Genomic DNA, 13623 nt, shown 5'->3' on the forward strand with positions numbered 1-13623 from the left:
ATTATTGTGGCATTAAGTATTTTGGCTTGTTTACCCTTAGATTTTCTCTGGCTATATTTTATATGTCCACTGGAAGAATTCCATTGCAAATGAAAATGAATTATTTATTAAAACAAAACAAAACACAGAATCTGTAATTTCATCCAGAGTAGTCAATTAAAGGTCACTTGCTATTGATTTTAAGGTTTTGACTACCTAATTGCCCAGACCTTGTAATGTCACCAGAAGAGAAAAATTACCGTGACAAGTTTTCCTTGTGTTTGAAAAATGGCCTTTCATTTCTGAGTAAATTCTCTTCTACAAAAAGACAAGGCTGGTGCCTCCCAGTTAAATAGCTTTGGAATCCTGTTCTGCTAAAAGGGTGCCTTTTCCAGGCTTTTCAGTTGAAGGAAATTTATTCAGGTGGTCTCAGGGGAAGACCTTGGCAGTGTATCAATAGATCTCTTTTATAAGGAGACCTTTACTCACTGAGCGGTAACTTGGTCTAAGCCTGCTTCGGCTTTTAAGTTAAAATACACACAAAATGTCTGTATTTAAAGGCCTCCGTGCTTCAGCTCCGATTGTGAGTCTCCTGAGAAATTTATTAGCCCAATAAATAAAACAGCTGGTCCAACAATAATACATTTGTACGTTGGTTGTTTTTTATTTTGATGTGACATGGCAGAGATAAATATTTTAATAGCAATCTTTGCGAAATGACTCTCGCTATAAACTCTAGTGGTGCATATTTAAAGCTATCTGGGTGCAATGAACAAGTTGTATCCTGCAAACAGAAACACCGTGTGCATTTGGAATAAATGGCACACTATATAATATGGATCCTGTCCTGATGGAAAGGCAAATGTAACGCGTACAAGTTTACTAAGTCGGGAAACGTTGAGCAACCAATCCATAGTACATATTGCCTTAAGCAGATTAAAAAGTTCTATACCAAGTTTTCAAAAAATGTAGCTCAGTCTTATTGCAACTGTGCCCAAGAGTTCAACCACACATTTAAATGTGCATGTGTGCTTGCAGTCACTGAGGGAGCTTGTGCAGGGGTAGCAAGTACATGCAAGTTAAGTGTGCAACTGTGGACTCACTTCCCTGAAAACAAGTCTCCATTTTCAGAGTTGTACAAAAGCTGTGTTTCTATAGAGTTGCACTATGTTCTGCTCACTTACTACTATTGTATTTTTTATTGAACTTACAGTTTGATAGCAAAATATCAGAGAACAGTGACCCACTTTGGAAAGAAAGAGACCTCCTCCTCTTCTCCCAAACATTCACTCATCTCTAGAACTCACAGCTGCTGAATAAGCCTTTTTGATATTTCTGCATAAGCATGGTTAATTTTTTTTAAGAACTTTTCATTTCTGAGCATTGCTGGGGTTCCAGATGGGGATAGAGCTTGAACTGACAGCACACTGCAGAAAGAGAGAGATTTGCAGCATTTGTTGTATGACCTGAAGCTGGAAATGCCAGAAGTCATACAGGAAAGCATGTTCTTTCCAGTGTTGAACCCAATTATGCAGACCCAAGAAGCTGGCTTTGTCATGGCTTGGAGGGTTGGTCTTGGAGATCAGCACAGAAGGAAAGGGAAGGAGTCCTCCAAAACCCATACATCTTTAACCCCCATTTAATCCACAGTTAGAGAATGTGCAAACTTCTGAATCCATTTGTTCCCTTCTGCTCACCTTGGCAAAGAAAGGCCAAAAAGAACCAAGCCGATTGAGCATGGCAAGCTTCTAATTATGCAAGTAAAAAGTATATGGAGAATTACACTTTTCAACAGAATGACAGGAAAAATATTTCAACTTATGCTTAAGAAAACCTAAATCCAAACAGTTTTGTTGCCTGTAAATAATCAACTGGGTTTTGAGGGAACAACACTTTTCTGTCTATTAGTGGCATAAGTTCTGAAATCAGTTGAGTTACAACAGGATGAATTTGGCCCTAGAAACCTCCAGTAGTTAGACAACAATTTTAGAATCTCTAAATAGTTTAGAAAACTGTTTTATTTCAGTTGACATCTGGCAGTTACAGGGACAAAGAGTTATTTTTCTCTGCAACAAAGAGTTGTAGCCAATATTTTAACAGTGTTACCATGATATTTTAAGCAGGAACGCTTGGTGGGTTTTTTTTTTTTGCTTTTTTTTAACCTGGAAAACAGAAACTGGTTTTTGTTAGGGTTTTTTCCCCACATTTTTGTGTTTTGGTTCTGTTACAGGATATGTGGTTTATTTAAAGTCATAAATAAAGTATTTTTGTAAGCAGTGGAAGTCAGAGTAAAAACAGGCCAAATTAGTTCAGTACAATACCATAAAGCTCCTGCAAGATATATGATGTCCATGTGAATGAACTTCAGAAATAGTAAAACAGAACAGTAGAACCAAAAGGCAGAGATTTACTTTATTTTTGATAGATTTTACCGGAAAAGTTGGAGGTTTTTTTTAATTTACCAAGGTAATTTTAAATAGGAATAATTAACTTCACTTTTTATAAGACAACATGTACCCATATCAATCATATTGTAGGACAGCCCAAAAGCAATAGCTGTTTCAGGCCACTAAAAGTGAAATGTGAGTTTTCTGAAACACAAAAGCACTTCATAATTCAAATTGAATGCCCGTTGTTTTTACGACTCTGATTTTCTCTCTCTAGGGTTTTTCAGAAAGCCTTAGAATAGTGTTTATACAGCAGCCTTAGCCTGCCTTTGGTTCATGTTTTTCTCACTTAATGTTGCTGAGATATGATTCCTTATTATTTAATTAAATGTATCTTTCTATAATTACATTTACGTTCAAAGTTGCCTACAAAAATTAAGTCTCTCGACACTTTCTATTTCTTTTGATTTTAGCACATTTCTCCTGGGTCCAAAGCAAGATGATCATTACCAAGTTACAGGGCAGATCAAAGGTAGGCCTGATTTTGTTACGGCTGACATAAATGGCAGACATCCCATTAACTTTAATAGAGCAGGATTAGGCCTGTTATCTCATATGAGTAGTTCTATTGGTTTCGGCAAATAGGGTCAACAGGATCTGGCCTATGATGTAATAAGGGGGAGCATAATAGGGCATTCTTTCCTAGAATCCAGATCAAGGTGCAGCCATGCCTCAGTTTCCCTCCATGGTCCACATTTCGCTTCCAAGTGGTTGGATCCTTGAGTGATTTAGTCCTCTGGCCAAACCAAAAGAATCTCCTTCTGGGGTAAAAACAAGATTCTAAACAGCTTTTTACCATCCCAGGCTGAGTCCTTCCTCTGGGTTGCAAGTGTGTATATGGGGGTGAGAGAATAATTCCTCTCACCCTTTGGAAGAAAAGCAATTTGCATAAAGAATGCCTCAGCGCCATAGCACTGAAGCTGTCCCAGATCAAACAGCCCTTTCCCTGCACTATACCAGTTCTAAACCTTCACCAGAACACCAGCCCTTCATCCAAAAATAGCTCTCTTTATCCTTTGACTTCTTCCACAGCCCTTTAGTAGAAACCTGGAAGTATCTCCAGATTTCCCCTTCCCAGGCCTCTACCCTAAATCACTGTGGAGAGACCTCCAGAAACATACTGCTGTCTCTGAGTTTCTTCCTACATAGCAGTAGGGGGCACTGCCACCTGACCCGTCAAGGCCATACAACTCCCAGCTTCTCTCCTGAAAGGACTAGAACGTAGAATAGACATGGGCTGAACCCAGACCTGTCCTTTAATGGATAGCTCAGCTTCTGACAGAGTGTTGTCCCCTTGACACTCTTCTTTCTCTGTGAATATCTCCTAGTTTTCACCTATCTGTTTGATCTGAGAGTTGGTATTAAAGGATGCCAGAAATTGTGAGGTTTTCAAAGCTCTCCCAGACTGCTTGCCTGTATTATAAGATTTGAAAATATGTTTCTGATGCTCCTCAGCTCCCTCTGATGTGACTACACCAGGTTATCCAAACTGTTGTAGGATTCAGACAATATCTGAATTTATTCAGTGCAATATGTGATCATATTTTTGAAGCAATTTTCATTTTATCTAAATTAGTCTGCTGTAGAATAGTCATGATAAATCTTCCCTGATACTCAGCATGCTTGAAAGTATTGCTGGATTTTGACCATTGCAACGATCGTCTCAGTTCTTAATGCATGCTAAATGATTAACAGTAACAGAGTTACACATTTCAATATCCTAAACTAATGTCTCATGAGCACCCACAAAGATAGAGGTCATTGTGATCATGAATTCTGCTCTTTGGACAGTTAGCAACCGATAAATATTTTTTAATTAAAATCATCATGACAGTGTATTTAAAACATACATTTAAGCAACTGGTTGTCTTCTCTTTGACATATTTTTTTCCTCCAAGGCTGCACAAAACCATTATTTCACTCATCACTAAATTCTGGATTATCTCTTCACTCCAGCAGTAGAACAAGTTTTTTCTCTGGAGAAAGTTTCTTTAAAAGATGTTCAAAGTAGTTTTCAGGTTTCATGCTAGCAGCAACCATTGCTTTGATACGGAAGATCACATTGGCTACAAAACTGTTCCATAACACTGGTAAGAAATACCTATTTTTATATGCTCAGAGGATTACATCAATCAAGAAACTGACGCAAATACCTTATTAGCTGAAAGGAGTGGAAAAGATCATTTCAGTTAATACAATTTTAAATATCACAAGTAGCAAAGCTCTTGGTTGCTACAGTGATGGGCACTACTCAAAAGCTAATTGCCTCGTTAGGCACCTAAATCCAATATTTAAGTCGCACTGGCATTCACAAAACTCCCATTCAGCTGCCACCTAACCCTGAAGCTGCCCAAGTTCCCACTTGTAAAGTCCCCAAGGCACCTATGTTTCTGCTGGTGAGCGTGTACATAGCTGTCTAATGTCTGACGCTGCAGAACTCCACCTTCCCCCTGGTGGGAGTCACAAAACAGGCATTCTGCATATCTTGTGTGCTAAGCGCACTCTGGTAGGTAGGCTCACAGCACATCTAATCTGCACAAGAGAGAGCTTTTTCCTCTTATATCCCATAGCCCAGTGGTTAATGCCCTCACCTAGAAAATAAGAGAGATTTACATTCAAATCTTTGCTCTGCTTGAATTGAACCACATCCTTGCTTTACTGGATTTGAACCTTGTATGGGCTCCCCCCCCCGGAGAGTGAATCAGCAGGCTACAGAGTCCGCCTTTTCTCTGCACCAGTGAATATTTAATTAGTTGTACACAATGGAACAGCTTCAGCAGGAGACATTAAAAGAACCCTGCCCCAGAATACCCTGTAACCTAGAGGTTAGGCCATTCACTGGGGAGGACTGACCTGGGTTTAAGTCTCTGCTCCAAATCCGGCAGCATGAGGATCTGATGCTGAGTATCCCACATCCCAGGCGAATGCTCCTCCCCTGTCTCAGGTGGGTTAGGGTGTAAAAGGGGGCAGTAGCTCCTTCTCATTTTTCTTCTACAAGAAAGGCCTCATCTGATTTAGGCACCTGACTCTCTTTATCACCCATTTCACTGGTAATATTGGGCTGACAGATTGTCTTTACATTGCCGTAAGTTTCATGCAGTGCAATATTACATGATCCTCAAAGAAACACAATACAGTTAATCTCATCTTTAAATGGCAACAACCTCAGCGGGGAGCAATGTAACAGACTGTCATTCTTTCTCCCCTATAAGGACTGTAATTATATGACTTGTCCATGCAAATCCTGCCAAAACATGCTATTGACATTACTGAGAAAGCTGATCAAGAGGTTCCCATTTCCCAAGGGTGGTAAATATCTGAGAACGAGGCTCATGATTTGTCCAAGATTTCAAAAAATAAATACATATAATCAGCCTCATTTTAAAAAAATCTTATGTTGTCATCCTGCCCACAGAGTTCATAGAAATCTGAACTTGACTGACATTATAGAAAAGATCCTTAGCTGGTATAAAACAGCTTAGTTATATTGCCATCAATGGAGCATCTGCTGGCTTATGGCAGCTGAGTATCTGATCCCTAATATTTAGAATGACTAGAAATCTAGTTGTTCACAGGTTTGTTTTTTCTTGTAGGCACTCTGTCTCCTTCCCCAGAGCTGAAGAGCTCTGTGTAGCTCAAAAGCTTGTACCAGTCCCCCAAAAAAGTTAGTCTCATGAAAGATGTTCCTTTACCCACCCTATCTCTCTAGAAATTCATAGATAGTGTGACAGACCCAGGCCAGTGGAGTACAGGAAGTCTGGTAGAGGGCAAATATACCGGTCACTGGATGAGTAGTTTTCTGTTCCCTGAGTGACCAGAGCAGGGGCTGCACTAGAGTAATCAGGAACCTGCTAGAACCAATTAAGGCAGACAGGCCGATTAGAACACCTGCAGCCAATCAAGGCAGGCTAATCAGGGCTCCTGGGTTTAAAAAGGAGCTCACTCCAGTCAGTGAGGAGCCAGAGGAGAGGAAGTGCATGTGAGGAGCTGGAATCAAGAGGCACAAGGAGCTGAGAGAGAGAGNGGTGAGGATAAAGAAAGTGTTTGGAGGAGGCCATGGGGAAGTAGCCCAGGGAGTTGTAGCTGTCATGCAGCTGTTACAGGAGGCACTATAGACAGCTGCCATCCACAGGGCCCTGGGCTGGAACCTGGAGTAGAGGGCAGGCCTGGGTTCCTCCCAAACCTCCCCACTCCTGATCTGACACAGGAGAAGTTCACCGAGACTGTGGGGAAGATCACTGTGGTGAGCAAATCTGCCAATAAGCACAGGACCCACCGAGGTAGAGGAGGAACTTTGTCACAATAGTTACATGGTCATACTGTGTATTAAGGTACAGGTGTGAGATTCATAGCCCTGGAGCTTTTTGGGAGGTATCTTGAAATAAAAACCTCCCAGAAGTCCTGGAGAGTGTAGCCACTGTGCTACTTAAAGGAGTGACATGGTCACTGAGTCCCATTGGCTGATGTGTGAAGGAGGAGTGATTATGGCTCTGCTTCCTTTCCACAGCTCTCATGGAGCACTAACAAGAAACAGACCCTGTGTTCAAGAGAAAGCAGGGAATGTACAGTAATTGAGCTGACATCTGCAAGGGCATTGAAATGCATGCAAAGATTAGTCCCAGATTGACCCACAGTTAATAACAGTACAGTTCTGTGGGGAAGTCTTTGATGTTACGTCATGAATACATTCCACTCAATCATATTATGTCTGTGATTTGCAAAACAAATAAATAATTGATGTGATGAGTATTCATTGATGTAGCATATCTTTGAAAAGGGTCATGATCATGGGGCAGGTTGATTTGTTATTCTGCATTACTTGAAAAATTCCTGCCCTTTAAAACCTCGAAGGCCTGATCATGAACTGTTCTCTGTGTGTGTTTACATTTGCTGTTTGACACCTGTTTGTTGTGACTGGTGAGATAAGGTAAGGGCTTCTTAATTGGTCAAGTGTGTCAGCATTTCTAGCTCAGAAGTCACATTTGTATGAAAAAATAAACATTAGGGATGAAATTCTGGCCCTGGTGACTTCAGTGGGTCCAGGATTCCGTCCTAAGGCTCTGCAAAAATCTGCACAGGGGACCTTGAATCAGACCTGTCAATCCCTAGATTCTGAAGTGAGGGATGATGGCCCTCAAAATGCAGGATGACTTTAAAATCAGGCCCAGATGTGGGATGTCCTGCACAATGTGGGACACTTGAGAGGTATGCCTCGAAATTCACACACCACAGACGTTTGGGCCAGAACTCAATCACTCTGATGTTCACAGTAAAAACACACAAAAGGGGTGTCAGCAGAGGTGAAAGTAGGCCAGTACGGAGGGCAGGTAAGAAAAGGAGACTGCCCCCTGCATAAGAATAGTTTAAACTCAGCTGTTCCCTGGGTATTAGGAGTGGTTTCTGGCATCCTTGTTAATGTCACTCACAGTAGCCGGAGGGAGTGGGGAGGGTGTGTTTGACCATGGCAGGGGCAGCCCTTATCTGCCCCCAGGATGAGGGGATCTTGTCTCCAATACTAATACACACAACAAATACAAGCATTTGCTGTACAGCTTAAATCCAGAGCTAATAAAAGCAGGTGGAAGGGGAAAACTCACTGTCACATTGGTTTCTTGTCTCCTCCCTCCCCATCCTCCAGCCAGGCTGCAGACAAGGCTCTGCATTCCTCCCCACCCCAGCAGGGGTTCTCCTTGAGGCTCTAGCTTGCAGGGTTAGAAGCCGTTTCTGGCATCCTTGTTAATTTCACTCCCAGTTATTGGGGTGGGGGGGAGGGAGGGTGTGTGTGTGTGACCATGGCAGGGGTAGTTCTTTTCTGCCCCTGGGATGAGGGGATTTCCTATACACACAAAACACAATCAAAATCAGGAACCATTTCCAAGTTCAAATCTATCCCATTCCCTCCCCAGCAGAGGATCATGATTGTGATGTCCAAACTGCTTGCAGATCCTGTTTGAAATGTTACTGAATCATGCAGGGAACAGCTGAGTTTAAACTGTTTTTATGCAGGAGGCAGGCTTCTCCCTCCCTCAGCCAGTCTCCCTGCTCCCTGCTGCAAGCTAGAAGGAAGCCTCTGCAGCTGCTGCTCAGTGCCAGGCAGGGAGAAAGCATGGACTAGTGTCTGCAGCCTGGCTAGAGGAGGAGGGAAGACACAGAGAAAAATGTGACAATGAGTTTTCACTTTTTCAGGCTTATTCCAATAGTAAAGTTTTATTACAGATAGTACTGGTAGTGGTAATAGTAGCTTTATTTTCTCTATCTATCTATGTGGGTTGCTTGCGATTGGACCATATGGGTAAGAAATGTAAATTACTTTCACCCCTGCCCAAACCCCAGGGCTCCCAGCTGCCTCTGCAGCTAGTAGCTCCGGGGGTGATTTAAAGGGTCTAGCTTCAGCTGAATCCTCGACTTCTTTAAATCCTGATTTAAAAGCCGGGGATTTAAAGGCCCCACCTCTTCCGATAGAGGCCATGCCTCTTCCAGTTGAGGCCCCTCCCCCTCCACAGGTCTCTGGAGTACCGGCAAGTCCTTTAAGTTAGTTTCACCCCTGGGTGTCAGTATGGGCCAGGCAAATGCATTTAAAAACTGGAGTTAATGGTTACAGAAAATAAAAGAAAAGCAACTGTTTTTGAAGTATTTGCCTACCTGTAGTCATGATTACTTCCCTTAAGAATTGGGCAAAACATGGAGGAAGGCATGTGACCTACTTGAGAGTAGCGTGATTTATGGAGAAGGAGGAGGATGCTTGGTTTGCGAGGGGTAGGAGTTGCAGGTCTATGAAACAACACCGGAGAAGATGAATGAGGATATCAAGGAGGAGAGTGAAGACAAGAGCAGATTTGTGAGCCAGACCAGTGCTTGAGCCTACAGAGGGAGAGTCAGAAGCTTGAAATGCATAGAGAAAATGAGAACTAGCCGGGGAAGGGATTTGAAGTAGGGAATGACATGATTGGAGCAGCAACCCAGAAACAAGAAGTCTTCACAACAGGATTTTGGATGGTCTGATGGCAAATAAAGCAATCTACAGAGGAAACCATTACAGTCACTAAGGGGAGAAATGATTAGGGCCTGGACAAGGTAGGGTGTTTTTTTGTTTTTGGTGTTATTTCTACCTAAAACTCTCCTCCTCTAGTGCAGCAGCAGAGCAGAGAAAGCATTTGACATGAATTTACTTCTGTAGGTGTCATGGCAGAAATGGATCTTTAGGAAGGATTTGAATGCCACAGATGTTAGCCTCAGGAACTTGGTTTGGGAGGTTACTCCATACATAGGGAGAAGTATGGAAGAAAGCACTAGGGTGATCAGAGAGCAAGTGTGAAAAATCGGGACGGGGTGGGGGGTAATAGGAGCCTATATAAGACAAAGCCTCAAATATTGGGACTGTCCCTATCAAATCGGGACATCTGGTCACCCTAGAAGGCATGAAGATAGAAACAAGGGTGAGGACAGGAAAGATGCTGGCATCAAAGAAGCATGGTGGGGACAGGACAAGATGAGGGAAGGGAATCTGGGAGTAGATATCAGAACATGTGCCTGCAAATCCCTGGCCTTTGCATTTTTCCTGGAACCAAGTCTAATTTATTATAAATAGATGGACAATTAGCTTCTTTTTCTTGCGGCAGATAAAAACTCACCTTAAATCTAAAGAAGGCCTCTGCCTTTTACTACACACCCAATAGCACAACATTGCAAATATTTCTTTAAGCTTTCAAAATAAATAAATAAAACCACTTTAATTGACAAGTATCTTTTAACCTCAATGGATGAGCTATTTTGTACCTCCAGCCATACTGACCAAGTGCAGTCTCCACCTTTCCAAACTTGAGCTTACACATCATGGTTAAAATAACTGAAATAGGAACTTCGCTCTCTTGGCACAGGATTATTTCCTTCCACCCCATTCCCCAGTTCAAAGACAATGTTTTTGGAGGCTTTACAACATGATCGAAAGCCACCCACTCTGATTGCAAGTTGACTGTCCAAAGCCTCTCCTTTACTTTGTCCACTTATTTAATATATATTTTGAACAGTCTAACATGAATTTCATCCATTATTTTATGTCTTAAAACATTCCCCTTGCTTGAATAGCAAATCCCCCTTTTCTCCAGGGGTTGGAGGAGAGTATAATTCTTGTTTTCCCTTAAGCATCATTGCAAGACACTCAATTCAAAATAATAGACTATAGCCCTGAGCTATTATTTTACACTGACACAAATCTTTAAACATCATGATTTTAAAGGATATCATTGGTACTGGCATTACGAGTAATCCAGTCACCTTGTATATTACATTCACAGTAGTTACACGCAATTTGTCATTTTTTGCTGTGTATTTCCTCTCTGTAATAGTTTGATTGCACATTTATTTGTCTCAATACAATTAGTGACCTGCAGTCCTCTGTTTTAATCTCTCCAGCCCAATTTGCAATTTGTCTCTATCACCCTGTGCTATGTCATACTTCACATTTTGCTGCTGTGATCAAAGGTTCAAGACAGTTGAATTTATAATTTTTTCTGGATTGTTCATGATAAGAGGAGATTCAGTATTAATCAGGGTCTCCCTAATTTATTATTTTCTTCTCTGAAATGGCCCTCTTCACTGTCATAACTGAGCACCTCACCATCAGTGGATTTTATCCTTATGACATCCCTGGGGCCATAAAGCTGCTTGACTTGTTACCAGTTTTTATTCATTTCCTTTCAAATAAACAGGAGCTGTCTTTAAAAAATCTCACAGTTGTATGCTTCATATTTAACCCTTTCCAAATAGACAGAGTGGAACATATTGAGATGCTTTAAAAAACAATAAATGTTTTATTTATGCATTTAGAAACATTTCTCTGTCTTTTCAGTCATATATATATATAAAGAAAAAATGATGCAGAATATTTAAGTTTAAACTTAATCAGACACGAGTATTAATCTATATTTATATACCAACTATATATCACCATTCTGAGAATATACGTGGGAAGCAAACAGAAGACTTTGTCACTTATAGACTCAAGCTATAAATCTGGCACTGGTTATTAGAAGAGTTATTAAATTGCATATGTCATAAATTATTCCTATCCTTTCATGGAAGAGCTACATTATTATAAACATAACTATCAAGTTAAAAGATCATTTAACTTGATTCTCTGTTGAGAAATTTACTAATCAACTGAAAGGAATAGATAAAACAAACTCTTAGAATTTATTTGCAACAACTCATTCTTGTGTGAAACCAACTGTCTTACACAGCTGTCCTGTGGGCTGACTGTGTTATAGCAGCACATGGATATGTTTAAAAATAAATTACATCTAGATCCTTGAAGAAATACAGTGACAATGTCAGAAAGGTGTATGGTAGGTGTCTGGGATTTTAGTGGCATGGACAAATCACACAACCCAGAGTCTGAATTATCCCCACTAGCATGGATCTTTACGTTGGAGAGCAAACTGAACACAGATTGAATTCTCAGTTCAATGTGGTGTTTCATTGACATGCATAGTAATGACGCTCATTCCAGGCTGTAGCTGTTATTAAATTCCACTTGCCCTGTCTAATCCATTTATAGTGGTTAGAAAAACAAATTTTACACAGTCTGAACAGTTTTAAGCATCCAAACTCCTGACTCTTCCAGTTAAAAGAAACTGAGCTAAGGGGGAAAAAATAAATTTGTCAATTCACCTTGCAAATAACCAAACCCGCAGAATGATTGGTGTTATTCTTTTGATTAAGGCAGTTCTGAATGCTTAATTTTTGCTTAGCATCTTTTAGTACCTTAGCACAGAAAGTCTTATTATATACACAACCAAATCTGACAGGATGCTTTTTCATCAGAACAGTTCACAGAGCACTTAATATTAAAGCTGCTTTCATCAAATCACATCACATATCTGTTAGTAGCTGCAAATGCAGCTGGAAGATTTGGGGTCTTGAATGCTCCTCACTGACAGCCAGTTTTTTCACATCTGGCATCCCCAAACTGAGTCCTATGTGCTTATTCCTCATGCAAGCTTATTTCATCCTTTTTTACACCTCGGAAGATGGGGCAGTTATAAAACTGAAGCGTGAATGCTATCATTAGCAAATGAAAGTGAGATGGATATTTTCCAGAAAGTGATGATAACGTTGCCATTGAGTTACAGGTGCATTAAAGAGCTTAACCATAGCAATGTACTAAGATTTGGTAGAGGATCTAGAGGAAGCCCTACACAGCCACTTGCCAATGAATCAAAACTCAGTTAAGCAACAGGGATTATTAAAGCAATTCTCATGTCAGACCATTTGGCTGGCCTGGGGAGGAGAACAAAATCAACTGCATACTCAATGGATGCCATTCTGTGGCTGTCAGCTAAACTACTACAAGGTAGGGAAGTGCGGCACCTTGTCTTTGTAGTCTCAAAGCACCTTGTAACAGCTAAGAATTAACGTATTCGAGCAATCACAGCACTTAGTGCTTGTGTTTTGTACCAGCCTTTTGGGGGCTATTATTCACATTGCTGTAGCACCTAGGAGACAGAGTCATGGTACAAGACCCCATGGGACTAGTTGTTGTACAAACACGTAACAGACAGCTCCTGCCTCAAAAAGCTTAAGCTACAGTACACATCATCATACTGGATTCTTCTTTGATTCTTCTTCCTTCTGTGGAAAAAAATCCTACAGATGGTGTACATTGTTTCATTTATGCTTTTACACTGGATAGGGTATCATGCAGTGGTAGGTGTAGCTTTCTTGCAGAGGACATACTATGGCACATTGTGTAAGAAGTTATGATAATTGTCTTTGTTCTAGATGATGAGCCATAAAAGAATAGAGGCCAATGTATTTCTTTACTCATTATTGATTGGTGTCTGGCTGTTTTGACACAAAAAGTGAGATTCAAGAGACTAGCATGTTTTGGGCTGTTCATATAAAATTCCTGTGATCCAGATACTGACATTTGAGAGGTGAGGGGAAAAAAAAAATGAGCTTTTTAATGTCACAGAAGGTTTGAACAGAGTGGCTTTATACACTGGTACGAATGCCTCAGAATCTAAGAAAGAAGGAGGTAGACATTTCTGTAGGGTTCAGGGAGGTTATAAATCTCAAGTTGTAATTTCAGAGGAAAGTGCTTGTTATGATTTTATCTACTGATATCATTAGAGAAAAATCCAAACTAGAACATGCTATGTACATTTTGTAATCCTGAGTAATCAAATTAGTTGGTTAT

Source organism: Chelonoidis abingdonii, chromosome 17, assembly GCF_003597395.2.
Source record: "Chelonoidis abingdonii isolate Lonesome George chromosome 17, CheloAbing_2.0, whole genome shotgun sequence".
NCBI classification, from domain to species: Eukaryota; Metazoa; Chordata; order Testudines; family Testudinidae; genus Chelonoidis; species Chelonoidis abingdonii.